The 17,333-nt window shown below is 44.3% G+C and overlaps 1 long non-coding RNA gene across 1 annotated transcript; it reads right to left on the reverse strand.

Moving 5' to 3' along the window:
• Positions 1-6,516: 6,516 nt before the first annotated feature.
• On the reverse strand, positions 6,517-8,443 carry LOC142188469 (uncharacterized). The gene is made up of 3 exons (XR_012712942.1): positions 8,422-8,443; positions 8,270-8,318; positions 6,517-6,549 (listed from the first exon to the last, which is right to left on the reverse strand). It is a non-coding gene; the product is annotated as an uncharacterized LOC142188469 (long non-coding RNA).
• Positions 8,444-17,333: the final 8,890 nt, after the last annotated feature.

Consider the following 17,333-nt stretch of genomic DNA (forward strand, 5'->3'; position numbering starts at 1 on the left):
CACTGGGATTCAGCGATCATGCTATACTTGAGTTTGGGGTTGCAAGAAGAAGAAGACCTGAGAAGACACAGACTTCAAGGCTCGACTTTAGCAGGGCAGACTTCAAGAGCCTGAAGGCAAGGGTTAGCAGAATTCCATGGTGCAAAATTCTTAAGCACAAAAATGCACATGAAGGGTGGGAAATCTTCCGTAGGGAAATCATTAAAGCACAGGAACTAACAATACCTAGAAGGAAGAAAAATGGGAAGCACCTAAAAATATCAGGATGGATGACCAAAAAATTACATAACCTGCTAAAAAGGAAAAAGGAAACATATAAAAAGTGGAAGATGGGAACTATACCTAAGGAAGAGTACACAGCAGTCTGCAGACTCTGCAAGACAAGCATCAAAGGAGCTAAGGCTGAACACGAATTGAAGCTTGCAAAAGAGGTAAAGAGTAAGGTAAAATGATTTTGGGGATATGTTAAAAGCAAAAGAAAAGTGAAGGAGACCATTGGAGTCCTGAAGAATGACAAAGGAGAAACAGTTAACATGGTGGAACAGCAGGTGGAGCTACTAAATTCATATTTTGTATCCGTCTTCTCCCAAGAAACTAATGGAAATATCGACATTAATGGTGATGGAGATGAGGGGAAGGAGGACTCCAAGCCGACTATAAGCGAAGGTCTGGTAAGAGAGCACTTAGCCAAGTTACAGGAAACCAAGTCCCCAGGACCAGATGATTTACACCCTAGAGTCCTGAAAGAGATAGCAGAGGAAATAACAGAACCCCTTGCTATAATCTTCGGTAAGTCATGGGAAACAGGAGTGGTCCCTTTAGATTGGAAAAGGGCAAATGTTGTCCCCATCTACAAAAAGGGGAAAAGGGACGATCCAGGAAATTACAGGCCGGTAAGTCTGACCTCGATAGCAGGAAAAATCTTTGAGCAAATTGTCAAGGAACATTTACTTCGGTACCTGGATGGGAAGGCATTAATTAACCAGAGCCAGCACAGCTTTATGATCAATAAATCTTGTCAGACTAACCTGATTTCCTTCTACAACAAAATCACTGAATGGTTGGACCAAGGGAATGCCGTGGACATAGTATATCTTGACTTCAGTAAGGCATTTGATAAAGTATCACATAACCTTCTTATTGAAAAAATGATTAAGTATGGCTTTGACAAAAAATCCGTTAGGTGGATTCACAACTGGCTTAATGATCGGGCACAACGAGTAATACTAAATGGCTACACATCGAATTGGAAGAAAGTCAAAAGCGGGGTGCCGCAGGGCTCTGTTCTGGGCCCAGTACTTTTTAATATCTTTATAAATGATCTGGACGATGGAATTATTGGGGAACTCATAAAGTTTGCAGATGATACGAAGATAGGAGGAATAGCCAACACTAGAGAGGAGAGAGAGTGTATTCAAAAGGACTTAGACACACTGGAACAATGGGCTGAGGCCAACAAAATGGTATTTAACAGGGACAAATGCAAAGTTCTACATCTGGGTAACAGAAATGTAAAAAACATATATAGTATGGGAGGAATAGAACTAAGTGATAGCATAGGGGAAAAGGACTTGGGCATAATAGTAGATCACAAATTCAACATGAGCCAACAGTGCGGTGCTGCTGCAAAAAAGGCAAATAAAATTCTGGGATGTATTAAGACAAGCATTGAATCTAGATCAAGAGAGGTCATTATTCCGCTGTACTCTTCCCTGGTCAGACCACACCTGGAATACTGTGTACAGTTCTGGGCACCTCAATTCAAGAAAGGCATCGATATATTGGAGCAAGTCCAGAGAAGAGCAACCAAAATGGTGGAAGGTCTGCAAACCATGTCCTATGAGGAACGGCTAAAAGAACTGGGATTGTTTAGTTTGCAGAAGAGAAGGCTGAGGGGAGATTTAATAGCAGTCTACAAATATCTGAAAGGTAGTCACAGTGCAGAGGGATCTCCCCTATTCTCATTAGCACAAGGAAGTACAAGAAGCAATGGGATGAAACGAAAGGGAAAGAGATACAGATTAGACATTAGGAAAAACTTTCTGACAGTGAGGGTAGTGAGAGAGTGGAATAGGCTGCCACGGGAGGTGGTGGGCGCTCCATCAATGGAAATCTTCAAGCAGAATCTGGATAAACATATAGCTGGGATGATTTAGGAAAACCTGCACTCGCAGGGGGTTGGACCCGATGGCCCTTGATGTCCCTTCCAACTCTACCATAAGAAAAAAAATAAAAAAAATCTAATGTTCCCTCTCATAAACATATTCGCAGGGGACAGATTTATAGGAAACTCTCCTATCAGAACTATATAGATGTGTCCTCATTTACCGTCCTCCTGGTTGGACATGTCCAGTTAAGCTTATATCCAAAAATACATCAATGGAGGTAAAATTTCATATAAAAATACTAAATCTCTTTATTATACATACATTCTAAATGTCTTTTATACACAATACACCCCAAAATAGGATCCAAGATTTACACCAAACATTCCCCTACAGCAAGGGGGACTTTATAAGGTGATATTTATTTTTCCCAGCATCTATGTGTGTCTACTTCTGTAATATATTACTGTTTTTATTATCCTGTTTCTGTATTACTATGCTGCTGTAATATCATGAAATTTTCTCACAGTGGGACTATTAAAGGATTATCTTATCTTATACAAGATGACTTTCCCCCTATGCACAGATAGTTATGCTATGCCACTATCCTGCTATGCTGCTGCACATTACTTATATCTGTGTGTTCAAGGTGGAACACAACAAGCCTTTTGCAGTGCAGTACAGAAAAAAACAGGGAATTATCCTCTAAAATCTGTCCTCTTGCCTTTTTCAATGAGATTATTATCTGGGGATTACTCACTGTTCAATCAAATTACAACATTATAGGCCTTTAGTACTAATGTTAGAAAGAGAACAGAATACTTATCCAGTTATCTCTGCACCTATTTGTTTTAACATTTACTTAATGGTGTTTTTCAGTGGAGAAACAAATTAGGGACATATTCACCATGTTGTTCCCAGTATAAATTTACAGGCCATTTCTCAGCATGCCAGACAGAGAAGCGACAGGCCATGCACAGGGGAGGGCCACCAGCCTAAATGTTTTTGGCGCAGACACAGTTCGCAGCAGAGTAAGGTGCCGTGGCAGCAGGAGTCACATACAGAGGCCTGAGTATCCAGTGTCAGGTCGAGGTTGTGTCTTGACCATCAACTCAACAGTTGCAGACTGTTTAACTCAGTCATCCACTTTATCCCCAAACACATCAGCTACTCCCAGACAAGAGACAATTGTTGGAATTGCCCAGGAGAAAGTTGCCTGCTGACTATCTGTTCCATCGTCCATCCATGCCATGTCCGACCTGGGGAGCCCTGAGTACTCAACTTGCACCGGCATGGAAGCTGTTAGAGGGGGTGGGGGTTGGTAGGAGCAATATCGGCTCCATCAGCAGTAAAGCTGAGCCTAAAATCCGCTGATGAGCAACTTTCTTCACCTGCATAGTCCTGGACGAAGCCTGGTGGTGCGGGCGAAACACGCATCGGATAGTTTATAATGATACGTTGGTAAGATGTTATACACATTGGTATTACTCCACATTGTGATTTGGATATTTTGCTTTGGATCTTATTGGCTGGTGTGCCATAAGGCATTCAGGGAGGTGGTTTGCACTTTATAAGCTTAATCTTATATACTTCCCATACCCTCCTGGTAACCTATGACTTTATGTATTTTTATATGCTATTGTGGGCAATGTTTACATTGAAAAGTACTATAATATTGTACTTTTACCTGTATCATTTTGGTGTTTTTCGGTTTCCCTTTTATTTATGTGTATGATTTTGTCTTTATGTGTCCTTATATTTTTAACTTTTAATACCAAATAAACTTCTAAAGTTTTATTGAAATGTGGGTGTGGTTGTTGCTTTGAGTTTGTTCTATAACCTCCACACTCTGCCACTGAGTCACTGTATGACCTCCTCATGATGCTGCTGTCTTCACACTCTGCCATTGGGTCATGTATGGCTTCCTTAAGCTGCTGCCATCTCCACTCTCTGGCACTGGGTCACTGCATGGGCTAGTAAGGATGTTGCTACCTCCACATTATATCACCTTGCCACTCTGTGGACTACACACTCTGCTGCCACCTCTACACTCTATCACTAGGTCACTGTATGACCACTCATACACCAATAAGAATTCCTACTTGAGTTGCAGCTGGAGAATGGCCTCCCACAATATAGGATGATATGTGATGTATCCACCCATTGGAATTCAACCCTCTGTATGTTGGGTAAGCTATATGAACTATAAATGAATTCTTGATGATCCAGGTGGACAGAGGTACTGCTATGTCTAACTTAAACATTATGGCCTTCTTACACTGCTGTTACCTACTCACTCTGTCACTGGGCCTTATATGGCCTTTCTATTGCTGCTGCTGCTGCCTCCTCACTCTACCACTGGGTGACTGTATGGCCTCCTCATGCTGGTGCCATTTCCACACTCTGCCTCTTGGTAACTATATGGTCTCCTCACGCTGCTGCCACCTTCACAGTCTGCCACTTGGCCACTGTATGTCCTAATAAGGCTGATGCAACCTCAACACTCTGCCACTGGGTGACTTTATGACCTCCACAGGCCCCTGTGACATCCCTACTCTGTCACTGGTTAACTGTAAGGTGTCCTGTGGCTGCTGAAACCTTGACATTCTGCCATGAGTATGACCTTTTCACTCTGCTGCCACTTCCACACTCTGCCACTTGGTCACTGTATGGCCTCCTAAGGCTTCTGCAGAAAATAGTCATGGAAGGTCAGTGATAATAATAGCACTCTTCTGGACTCGGAGGGCCTGGTTTCAACTATTATTGCAAATTTCGAAGAAGCATTGGCCTTTTCCATAATATACAGATATGCTAATCCAGAAAGGCTTCTTCCATCCACAGTTGAGCAAGGAAATAGTGGAAAAGGGGGATTCTTATAACATCAATTATGCTCATTAACTGTCTCCCTGCCACGTGGGTGGGCCAGTTATTTTTTTATTATTATTGTTTATTTATATAGCACCATTAATTCCATGATGCTTTACATTTGGGGGTTACATACAATACACAGAATCTACAAGTAGATATAATACTAACAGTGACCGACTGGCACAGTGGGGTAGAGGGCCCTGCCCGCAAGGGCATACAGTCTATGGAGGAAGAGGGGTAGAGACAGGAGGTGGGGGGAGACTGTACAGTTGGCAGTGCGGTGATAGTGTTATTGGAGGTTGTAGGCCTTCCTGAATAGGGGAGTCTTCAGGGCCTTCTTGAAGCCTGTGATTGTGGGGATCAGTCTTATGTGTCGTGGTAAGGAGTTCCAGAGTATGGGGGATGCACGGGAGAAGTCTTCGAGACGGTTGTGTGAGGAGTGGATGCGAGCAGAGCGGAGTAGGAGGTCATTGGAGGATCTGAGGTTACGTGTGGGCAGGTAGTGGGAGATTAGTTCAGAGATATATGGAGGGGCCAGGTTGTGGATCGCTTTGAATGTTAACGTTAATAGCTTGAACTCAATTTGCTGAGGTATGGGTAGCCAGTGGAGGGACTGGCAGAGGGGGGCAGCCGATGAAGAATGGGGGTTGAAGTGAATTAAGCGAGCAGCGCAGTTTAAAGTGGACTGGAGGAGGGGCAAGGGTGTTTGCTGGGAGTCCATGGAGAAGGGTGTTGCAGTAGTCTAAGCGGGAGATTATGAGGGCATGGACGAGCATCTTAGTAGTTTCAGGAGTGAGGATGGGGCAGGAGGTGTTGAGGGTTTGAACGTGTGACTTGAAGGATAGGTCAGAGTCCAGGGTAATTATTATCAATGATATAATGTTTTAATTAATGCAGAAATTACTGTAGACAATATCATAATAATCCTACATATACATGAATGTCATTAATATACAAGATGTAGAAAAGTTTTGATTTTAGTATAATATGGTTTCAAAATTTGTAATGTTCAGAATTAGTCACTCTTATCGGGGGTTATTATTTCACAGTCAGTCCTTTCTTCTCCCCAGCAGATCAGTTTTTCTGTTCATTTCAGATCTAAATAAAATAATAAAACATTTTGGGAAAAACACACAAGCTCTGTCACTGGGCCTTATATGGCCTTTTTATTGCTGCTGCTGCCTCCTCACTCTACCACTGGGTGACTGTATGGCCTCCTCATGCTGGTGCCATTTCCACACTCTGCCTCTTGGTAACTATATGGTCTCCTCACGCTGCTGCCACCTCCACAGTCTGCCACTTGGCCACTGTATGTCCTAATAAGGCTGATGCAACCTCAACACTCTGCCACTGGGTGACTTTATGACCTCCACAGGCCCCTGTGACATCCCCACTCTGTCACTGGTTAACTGTAAGGTGTCCTGTGGCTGCTGAAACCTTGACATTCTGCCATGGGTATGACCTTTTCACGCTGCTGACACTTCCACACTCTGCCACTTGGTCACTGTATGGCCTCCTCACACTGCTGCAATCTCCACACTCTGCCACTGGGTCAATATATGGCATTCTCACGCTGCTGCCTCTTCCACATTCTTCCACAGGGTCACTCTATGGTAGGGGTAGGGAACCTATGGCTCTACAGCTGCTGTGAAACTACAACTCCCAACAGGCGCCATTCACTTCTGTGGGAGTACCAAGAACAGCCAAGCAAGTATGCCTCCTCACGTTACTGTTGCCTCCTCACTTTGCCGCTGAGTTACTGTATGGTCTCCTCACGCTGTTGCATTCTCCACACTCTGCTTTTGGGTCACTGTACGGTCTCCTTCCGCTCCTGCCATTTCCACATTCTGCCACTAGGTCACTGAATGGCCTCCTTATGCTGATACCACCTCCATACTCCTCCACTGGGTCACTGTATGGCCTCTGTTGTAACCTCTCCAATCTGCTTCTGAGTCACTGTATGGCCTTATAAAGCTGCTGCATTTTCTACAGTCTGCCACTTGATCACTGTATGGCCTCCTCATGCTGCTACTGCCTCCCCACTTTGCCACAGGGTCAATTTATGCCCTCATCATGCTTATGTCACATCTTCACTCTACCACTGGATAACTATATGGCCTCATGAGGCTGCTGCAACCTCTACACTCTGGGCCACTGTATGGCCTCCTCACACTTCTGCAATCTCCACATTCTGCCACTGGGTCACTGTATGGCCTTCTCACTCTGCTGCCACCTCCACACTCTGCCACTGGGTCACTGTATGGCCTCCTAACACTGCTGCAATCTCCACATTCTGCCACTGCATCACTATGTGGCAAGGGTAGGGTACCTTTGGTTCTCCAGCTGCTCTAAAACTACAACTCTCAACTCTGCCACTTTGTCACTGTATGGCCTCCTCACACTGCTGCCACATCTCCAATCTACCTCTGGGTCACTGTATGGCCTCATAAGGCTGATACTATCACTACACTCTGTCACTGGATGAGTATATAGCCTCCTCAACTGCTGCAGTCTACCCACTCTGCCACTGGATCATTTTATGGCCTCCTGACGCTGCTGTAACCTGCAATCACTGCTACTGGGTTGCTATATGACCTCCTTACACTACTGCAATCTTCACACTCTGCCATTGGATCAATATATGACCTCTTCATGCTGCTGCCATCTCCACACTCTGCCATTAGGCCACTCTATGGCATCCTCATGCTAATGCCACCTCCCCACTCTGCTACTGAGTCACTGTATGGCCTCATGAAGCTGCTGCATTCTCTACAGTCTGCCACTTGGTCACTGTATGGCCTCCTCACTCTGCTACTGCCTCCCCACTTTGCCACAGGGTCAATATATGGCCTCATCACACTGCTGCCACCTCTACACTCTGCCACTGGGTCACTGTATGCCTCATAAGGCTGCTGTAACCACTACACTCTGCCACTGTAATGCTGTATGGCCTTCTCACTCTGCTGCCAACTCCACACTCTTCCACTGGGTCACTGTATGGCCTCCTAACACTACAGCAATCTAAACTCTCTGCACTGGGTTACTCTATGGCAGGGGTAGGGAACCTCCAGCTCTCCAGCTGCTCTAAAACTACAGCTCTCAATTTGTTCCATTCACTTCCATGGGAGGTCCAAGAACAGCCGAGCAAGTATGCATGCTGGTAGTTGTAGTTTTGCAACAGCTGGTTATCTGAAGGTTCTCTACTCCTGCTCTTTGGTTTCCTCATGCTGCTGTCGCCTCCCCAGTCTGTCACTGGGTCACTATATGCTTAATAATGCTGCTGAAATCTTTACAACCTGCCACTGGGTCACTGTATGGCATCCTCATGCTGCTGCCACCTCCCCACTCTGCCACTTGATCACTGCACAGTCTCCTCATGCTTATGCCCCCTTTCCACTCTGCTACTGGGTCACTGTATGGCCTTATATCGCTGCTGCAATCTACACACTCTGCCACTGGGTCACTGTATGGCCTCCTCATGCTTCTGCAATCTCCCCATTCTGACACTGGGTCACTGTGTGGTCTTATAAGGTTTCTGCAATCTACACACTCTGTCACTGGGTCTCTGTATGGCCTCATAAGGCTGCTGCAAACTGGGGCAGTACAGTGGCCCAGAGATTAGCACTGTTGTCTTGCAGTGCTGGAGTCCTGGGTTCAAATCTTGCCAAGAATTACATCTGCAAGGAGTTTGTATGTTTTCCCCACAGACATACTGATAGGAAAAATGTACATTGTGATCCCTATATGGGTAAAAGAAAAAAAAAAAAAGGCTGCTGCAACCTCCACAATCTGTCATTGGGTCACTGTATATCCTCATAAATCTGCTCCTAACAATACACTCTGTCACTGGGTCACTATATGTCCTCCTCACACTGCTGCAGACTCCCCACTCTCCACTGGTAAACGCCTCTAAAATATCCATGTATGGACGCCCAGATGGAGAAAATCCCCCGCCCCCTCTGGTGATGTCATCGCACCCATGCACTGTTTGTGCGCGCCGGAAGTGGGGCTAGGAGACACATAGGAGGAGAGCACACAAATGGGAGCTCCTCCCCTCCAGGCTTGTTATTGTATCTACACAATGTGCAAATGCACTAAAGAATATGTGGAGAGACAATAGAAGAGACGGTGGGGCTGCTGCCAGATAAGAAACGGAGATGATGTGGAATAGGCCTCGTAGCAAGCAATGCCAACAATACAAATACTAGATATTAGGATACACAAGAATGTATAGTACATTGAAGAAAATATGTTATAATGGGACACAATAACTAGGTGCCAAGCATGGAACAAACATGTCTTAACATAGGAAAAGGAAAAAAAAAGTAGAGGAAATTTGGAAAATAAATAAAAATAAAACTGAAAATAAAGAATCAAAATAAGAGTGAAAATAAAAAATAAAAAACAAAAGATCACACTGCATCGGACAATATGTCAAAATCATATGAAAGCTGCTATTTCATATTGTCTATTCATGCCATGTGGTTCAAGTGTCTCCAGTGTAAGGATCCAGTAAACCTCTTGCTTCTTAAGGGTGAGAATACGATCCCCCCCCCCCCCCCCCCGCGGGGCATTTGGACATGTTCCATGATCTGGAACCTCAGTTGTGATATAGCATGGCTCAAAAGAACAGGTGGCATCATCTCTGATTCATTTGTGCTTGCACTTAGTTAGAGAGAGACATCTGCTGAGGGCTAGTTAGGTTTTAGATTCTGCTAGGTAGGACTAGCAAAGAAGAAGAACCACAACAGCTCTACACTAAGGGTGCATTCACACTGAGTAAACGCTAGCTTATTCTGAACGTAAAACACGTTCAGAATAAGCGGCGTCTAAAGCAGCTCCATTCATTTCTATGGGAGCGGGGATACGAGCGCTCCCCATAGAAATGAATGGGATGCTGCTTTCACTCCGAGCAGTCCCATTGAAGTGAATGGGGAGTGCCGGCGTGTACGCTCCGGCATGAGCATAGCTTGCCGTATACGCCGGCACTCCCCATTCACTTCAATGGGACTGCTCGGAGTGAAAGCAGCATCCCATTCATTTCTATGGGGAGCGCTCGTATCCCCGCTCCCATAGAAATGAATGGAGCTGCTTTAGACGCCGCTTATTCTGAACGTGTTTTACGTTCAGAATAATCTAGCGTTTACTCAGTGTGAATTCACCCTTAGGCTGAATTCACATGGAGTAAAACGCCTACATCTGCCCGAACACCGGCTGTTGTGTGACGTCCCCACATGCTGGAACTCAACATATCAGATGTTGAGCAGAGTGGTTGAGCAGCAGAGACCTTTGATGGAGTACCATCTCCAAAACCCTAGGGTGCCACAAAGTCAGCTCCCTCAGTTTCTCAACCATGAGGGGCCATGGATGGGAGACCTATGTGAAATCCTATCGGTGTTTGAGGAGTCCACCAAGAGGGTCCGCTGTGACGACGCACTAGTAAGTGTAACAATCTCGCTCTTTTGTGTGATGCAAGAATCCCTCATTACCATCAGGGATAACGCAGATCACACTGAGGAGTCAGGGACTGCAGCCGAACCGTCACAGCAGGAGAGTAGTTCCACACACCTCTCCGCTTCACAGCGATTAATGATGGAGGAGGAGGAGGAGGAGGAGGATGAAGACGTGGCAGATGATATGATTGTGACACAGGAGGCTATATCACTTTATCTTTGCAAATTGTAAATACTGATTATTTGTATATTATTGTATAATGTAACTCTGCTAACCGTATTATTTGAATTGATATGCGGTATAACACTTTGTCTGCTGAATAATCTTTTTAAAACTTTGCATTTTTGTCTGGGCTTAATTCTTATACAGCCATTAGCTTATAAGTTGATAAGGGTTTTAGTATCTACCCTAATGCATAGGCGTCTCATAAGACACGTCCTGGCATGTCTCTACCTTACTGTGTAGAGGAGTACGGGGGACCTGTCACAACACAATGGAAAGGGGCATGGAAAGGGGTGTGTTGGGGCATATTGATGAAAAGTATTTTGGCAGCTAAGGGGCGGGGTTTCAGAAAGGGGGTGTGATACCTGTCACTTTGACAAAACATATGAACGCTACACTACTACTGTATAGCTGAACTATTTTTTTGTATTCCTGATCTTTTGAGACTATATCAATGCCACTGGAAGTGCAGCACTGATTTCTGAAATGACTGACTATGATGGTGTTGGTTTGTCAGGATATGATTGCCCCGCTTTTAGTTTTACCCAGGGTCGCGCTTTGTCTAAAACCAGCCCTGCCTACAGCTGATCCTACAATATCTACAAGCTGAGAGAGAATCAGTAGAACATCAGGCTGCTGCTGTAGAATGCCAGGCAGAGAGAGAAGTGACTGGGCAGGAGAGAACATGAGAAACTGCCAGGATGGAGTCTCTGAACCTATCCCACAATGCCCCGGGGTTCTGAGTGTGGATCTGGGAGATACAAAATTCAGAAATAAGTATACACTTAAAAACTAACTTTAATTGATATATTTAAAAGAGAGATAAGTATGAATAAAATCCCCCGGCTACTTAGTCCCCCCTGGTGTCCACTTACCTGCACAGATCAGTGCCACTCCATGTTCTTCTCGCTCCTCTTCTCTCTCATTCACAGGCCTTCAGAGCTCAGTGCGCACCCCCGCCTCCCTAGGCAACTGTTAGAGATGCTGTGAGTAGGCAGGGCTTGTTGTGGCTTAGGAGAGTGTGGGCAGGTACAGGGTGGGGAGACATGAGTGCATCACTCACATCTCCCCTCCCAGTACCCACCCATACTCTCCTAAACCACAAGCCCCGCCTTCTTCCTAGGTCTGTAACGCTAACCTGGGAGGCAGAGCGCGATCGGCGCTCTAAAGGCCTGTAAATGAGAGAGAACCAGACCGAGAAGAACGGGGAGCGACAGCAGATCTGTGCAGGTAAGTTGAGCGATCGAGATCGGAATTCTGTTCCTGATCTATTTTAGGCGGGATCAGAACCCGATTGCGATCGTGAAATTTACTCTATCGCCGATCGGAATCCGATCTTTTCCGATCCCGATCACTCAACCCTAATACTTAGCTCTCTTTTAAATATATCAATTAAAAGTAAAATTTTAGTATACACTTATTTCAGAATTTTGAATCCTACTAATTCTGCACACATACCACATTATTCCCTTGCCTATTTTGTGGATCTGGGAGATGCCAGCACTCAGGAAGCACTCAGGTACAACACCTATGGGACAAACTGCGTTCTTCAAATTATCAAGAGATGAAAACTGTCAGGTTGGCATTTCTGCATTTCAGACTATTGATCCAGCACAAATCTGTCCTAATCCAGACCACCAGGTTGCGACCTAGTATTTGAACAAGGAGGGTGGAACGCGAAGGAAGTTACTGATGACAGAAGGCAAAAAGATTTTTCAATTGACAAAATCTGCTGCTGGACTTAAAAGCTCTGCATAGAAATGATCTCTGAATATCACGGCAGATCTTCTAAGTCAGACGACACTCAGACCAACAGAGTGGGAACTAAGCCCTTAATATTTCCATCTTCTAACAGACAGATAGGGGGAATGCCACGGATGGATTTGATGACAAGAAGGAGCAATGAAAAACTTCTGGTGTTCTGTTCTCTGAACCCTCAAATCACCTTTTGCTGAGAGGACACATTCTCCATGAGTTGGAGACACACATTTCTTTACATATTTACTCCAGTCCAGTTTGTCCAGAGACTTCTACAGAAAATAGTCATGGAAGGTCAGTGATAATAATAGCACTCTTCTGGACTCGGAGGGCCTGGTTTCAACTATTATTGCAAATTTTGAACAAGCATTGGCCTTTTCCATAATATACAGATATGCTAATCCAGAAAGGCCTCTTCCATCCACAGTTGAGCAAGGAAATAGTGGAAAAGGGGAATTCTTATAACATCAATTATGCTAATTAACTGTCTCCCTGCTATGTGTGTGGGCCGGTTATTTTATTATTATTATTATTATTGTTTATTTATATAGCACCATTAATTCCATGGTTCTTTACATTTGGGGGTTACATACAATACACAGAATATACAGGTAGATATAATACTAACAGTGACCGACTGGCACAGTGGGGTAGAGGGCCCTGCCCGCGAGGGCTTACAATCTATGGGGGAAGGGGGTAGAGACAGAAGAAGAGGGAGAGACTGTACAGATGACGGTGCGGTGATAGTGTTATTGGAGGTTGGAGGCCTTCCTGAATCAGTCTTATGTGTCTTGGTAAGGAGTTCCAGAGTATGGGGGATGCAGAGAAATCTTGGAGATGGTTGTGTGAGGAGCGGATGAGGGCAGAGTGGAGTAGGAGGTCATTAGAGGATCAGAGGTTACATGTAGGCATGTAGCGGGAGATTAGTTCAGAGATATATGGAGGGGACAGGTTGTGGATGGCTTTGTATGTTAGCGTTAGTAGCTTGAACTCAATTCACTGGGCTATGGGTAGCCAGTGGAGGGACTGGCAAAGGGGAGCAGCCGATGAAGAATGGGGGTTGAGGTGAATTAAGCGAGCAGCACAGTTTAAAGTGGACTGGAGGTTGAGGGTGGGCGAGGGCGAGGGTGTTTGCCTGGAGTCCATGGAGAAGCGTGTTGCAGTAATCTAAGTGGGAGATTATGAGGGCCTGGACAAGCATCTTAGTAGTTTCAGGGGTGAGGAAGGAGTGAATTCAAAGGATGTTCTTGAGATGGAGGCAACAAGAAGTGTTGAGGGTTTGAACGTGTGACTTAAAGGATAGGTCAGAGTCCAGGGTAACCCCAAGGCATTGGGCCTGTGGGACAGGGGAAAGTGGGGTTCCGTTAACTATGATAGATGGGTCAGGTGGAGGGGCCATACAGGGTGGGGTGAAAATGATGAGCTCCGTTTTCTCCATATTCAGTTTGAGAAAGCGGGAGGAGAGGAAGGAGGCTACGGCAGCTAAACAATCTGGAACTCTGGCCAGCAGGGAGGTAATGTCTGGTCCAGAGATGTATATTTGGGTGTCATCAGCATAGCAATGGTAAAGGTTCTAGGAGGATCCATCTGTGCAGGCTTGGACTCAAAGAGAGTAAAATTTGAGGTAAAACCCAATTTTGTCTATATCAGTATTTCTTTGGAGCATGGGAGGAAACCAAAGTACATGTAGGAAACCCTCACAAACATGGGGAGAACAATGTTACTAATTATTATCAATGATATAATGTTTAATTAATGCAGAAATTACTGTAGATAATATCATAATAATCCTACATATACATGAATGTCATTAATATACAAGATGTAGAAAAGTTTTGATTTTAGTATAATATGGTTTCAAAATTTGTAATGTTCAGAATTAGTCATTCTTATTGGGGGTTATTATTTCACAGTCAGTCCTTTCTTCTCCCCAGCAGATCAGTTTTTCTGTTCATTTCAGATCTAAATAAAAATAATAAAACATTTTGGGAAAAACACACAAGCTAAAAGTCCAGCACTGGAAGCCATTACTGCAAATATCTCCACGGCCACCATGTATTTTCCTCTGGTGCTCAGATAAGCCGGGATCATGGACATCCAGACACTACAGAACAGCAGCATGCTGAAGGTGATGTACTTGGCCTCATTAAAACTGTCCGGTAATGTCCTCACCATGAAAGCCAGAAGAAAGCTGACAGTGGCCAGGAGCCCCATATAACCCAACATGGAGTAGAACCAGAGATCTGAGCCCTCATTACACTGAATGATGATCTTCTCAGGATAAGACTGAGTGTCCAGGTCCTGGAATGGGGGAGAAATAGACAACCACAGAACACAGATGACAACCTGGAAGGATGAACACAACAACACTATGGTATAGGGCAGCTTCACACTCAGCCATTTTCTCCAGGGGCTTCCAGGCTTGGTGGACTTAAAAGCAACACAGACCATAACAGTCTTGGCCAGAAGTGAAGAGACGGCGACCGAGAAGAAGACTCCAAAGCTGGTTTCACATAATCTGCAAGTGACATCACTGGGACGACCAAGAAACAAGAAGACAGAGAGGAAGCTGAGGATGATGGAGACCAGGAGGAGATAACTCAGGTTCCGGTTATTAGCTTTAACAATAGGAGTGTCCCGGTAGGAAATAAATATTCCAAATATGGAGCTGGTCACTAGACATCCGATGACTGAGACGAAGGAAGATACAGAAGCAATGGTGTCATTATGGTAAGAGATGAATTCCATTAGTTTGGGCAGACATCGGTCTCTCTTCTCATTAGACCATTCATTACTTTGGCATTTCATGCAGTTATCGGCATCTGTAGAGAAAACCCATAACAGTTCATATTTATATAACATTTACTTATCTATCTATCTATCTATCTATCTATCTATCTATCTATCTATCTATCATCCTTACTGGTAAGACAGTACTACTACTCCTACTAGAACATCATCACACTGGTAAGACAGTACTACTACTCCTACTAGAACATCATCACACTGGCAAGACAGTACTACTACTCCTAATAGTACATCATTACACTGGTAAGACAGTACTACTACTCCTACTAGAACGTCATCACACTGGCAAGACAGTACTACTACTCCTACTAGAACATCATCACACTGGTAAGACAGTACTACTACTCCTACTAGAACATCATCACACTGGTAAGACAGTACTACTACCCCTACTAGACCATCATCACACTGGTAAGACAGTACTACTACTCCTACTAGAATGTCATCACACTGGTAAGACAGTACTACTACTCCTACTAGACCATCATCACACTGGTAAGACAGTACTACTACTCCTACTAGAACGTCATCACACTGGTAAGACAGTACTACTACTCCTACTAGACCATCATCACACTGGTAAGGCAGTACTACTACTCCTACTAGACCATCATCACACTGGTAAGACAGTACTACTACTCCTACTAGTACATCATCACACTGGTAAGACAGTACTACTACTCCTACTAGAACATCATCACACTGGCAAGACAGTACTACTACTCCTACTAGAACATCATCACACTGGTAAGACAGTACTACTACTCCTACTAGACCATCATCACACTGGTAAGACAGTACTCCTACTCCTACTAGAACATCATCACACTGGTAAGACAGTACTACTACTCCTACTAGACCATCATCACACTGGTAAGACAGTACTACTACTCCTACTAGACCATCATCACACTGGTAAGACAGTACTTCTACTCCTACTAGACCATCATCACACTGGTAAGACAGTACTACTACTCCTACTAGACCATCATCACACTGGTAAGACAGTACTACTACTCCTACTAGACCATCATCACACTGGTAAGACAGTACTACTACTCCTACTAGACCATCATCACACTGGTAAGACAGTACTACTACTCCTACTAGTACATCATTACACTGGTAAGACAGTACTACTACTCCTACTAGACCATCATCACACTGGTAAGACAGTACTACTACTCCTACTAGACCATCATCACACTGGTAAGACAGTACTACTACTCCTACTAGAACATCATCACACTGGCAAGACAGTACTACTACTCCTACTAGTACATCATCACACTGGTAAGACAGTACTACTACTCCTACTAGACCATCATCACACTGGTAAGACAGTACTACTACTCCTACTAGTACATCATTACACTGGTAAGACAGTACTACTACTCCTACTAGACCATCATCACACTGGTAAGACAGTACTACTACTCCTACTAGAACATCATCACACTGGTAAGACAGTACTACTACTCCTACTAGAACATCATCACACTGGCAAGACAGTACTACTACTCCTACTAGTACATCATCACACTGGTAAGACAGTACTACTACTCCTACTAGACCATCATCACACTGGTAAGACAGTACTACTACTCCTACTAGACCATCATCACACTGGTAAGACAGTACTACTACTCCTACTAGAACATCATCACACTGGCAAGACAGTACTACTACTCCTACTAGTACATCATCACACTGGTAAGACAGTACTACTACTCCTACTAGACCATCATCACACTGGTAAGACAGTACTACTACTCCTACTAGTACATCATTACACTGGTAAGACAGTACTACTACTCCTACTAGACCATCATCACACTGGTAAGACAGTACTACTACTCCTACTAGAACATCATCACACTGGTAAGACAGTACTACTACTCCTACTAGAACATCATCACACTGGCAAGACAGTACTACTACTCCTACTAGTACATCATCACACTGGTAAGACAGTACTACTACTCCTACTAGACCATCATCACACTGGTAAGACAGTACTACTACTCCTACTAGACCATCATCACACTGGTAAGACAGTACTACTACTCCTACTAGAACATCATCACACTGGCAAGACAGTACTACTACTCCTACTAG

Source organism: Leptodactylus fuscus, chromosome 1 (genome assembly GCF_031893055.1).
Source record: "Leptodactylus fuscus isolate aLepFus1 chromosome 1, aLepFus1.hap2, whole genome shotgun sequence".
NCBI lineage: Eukaryota > Metazoa > Chordata > Amphibia > Anura > Leptodactylidae > Leptodactylus > Leptodactylus fuscus.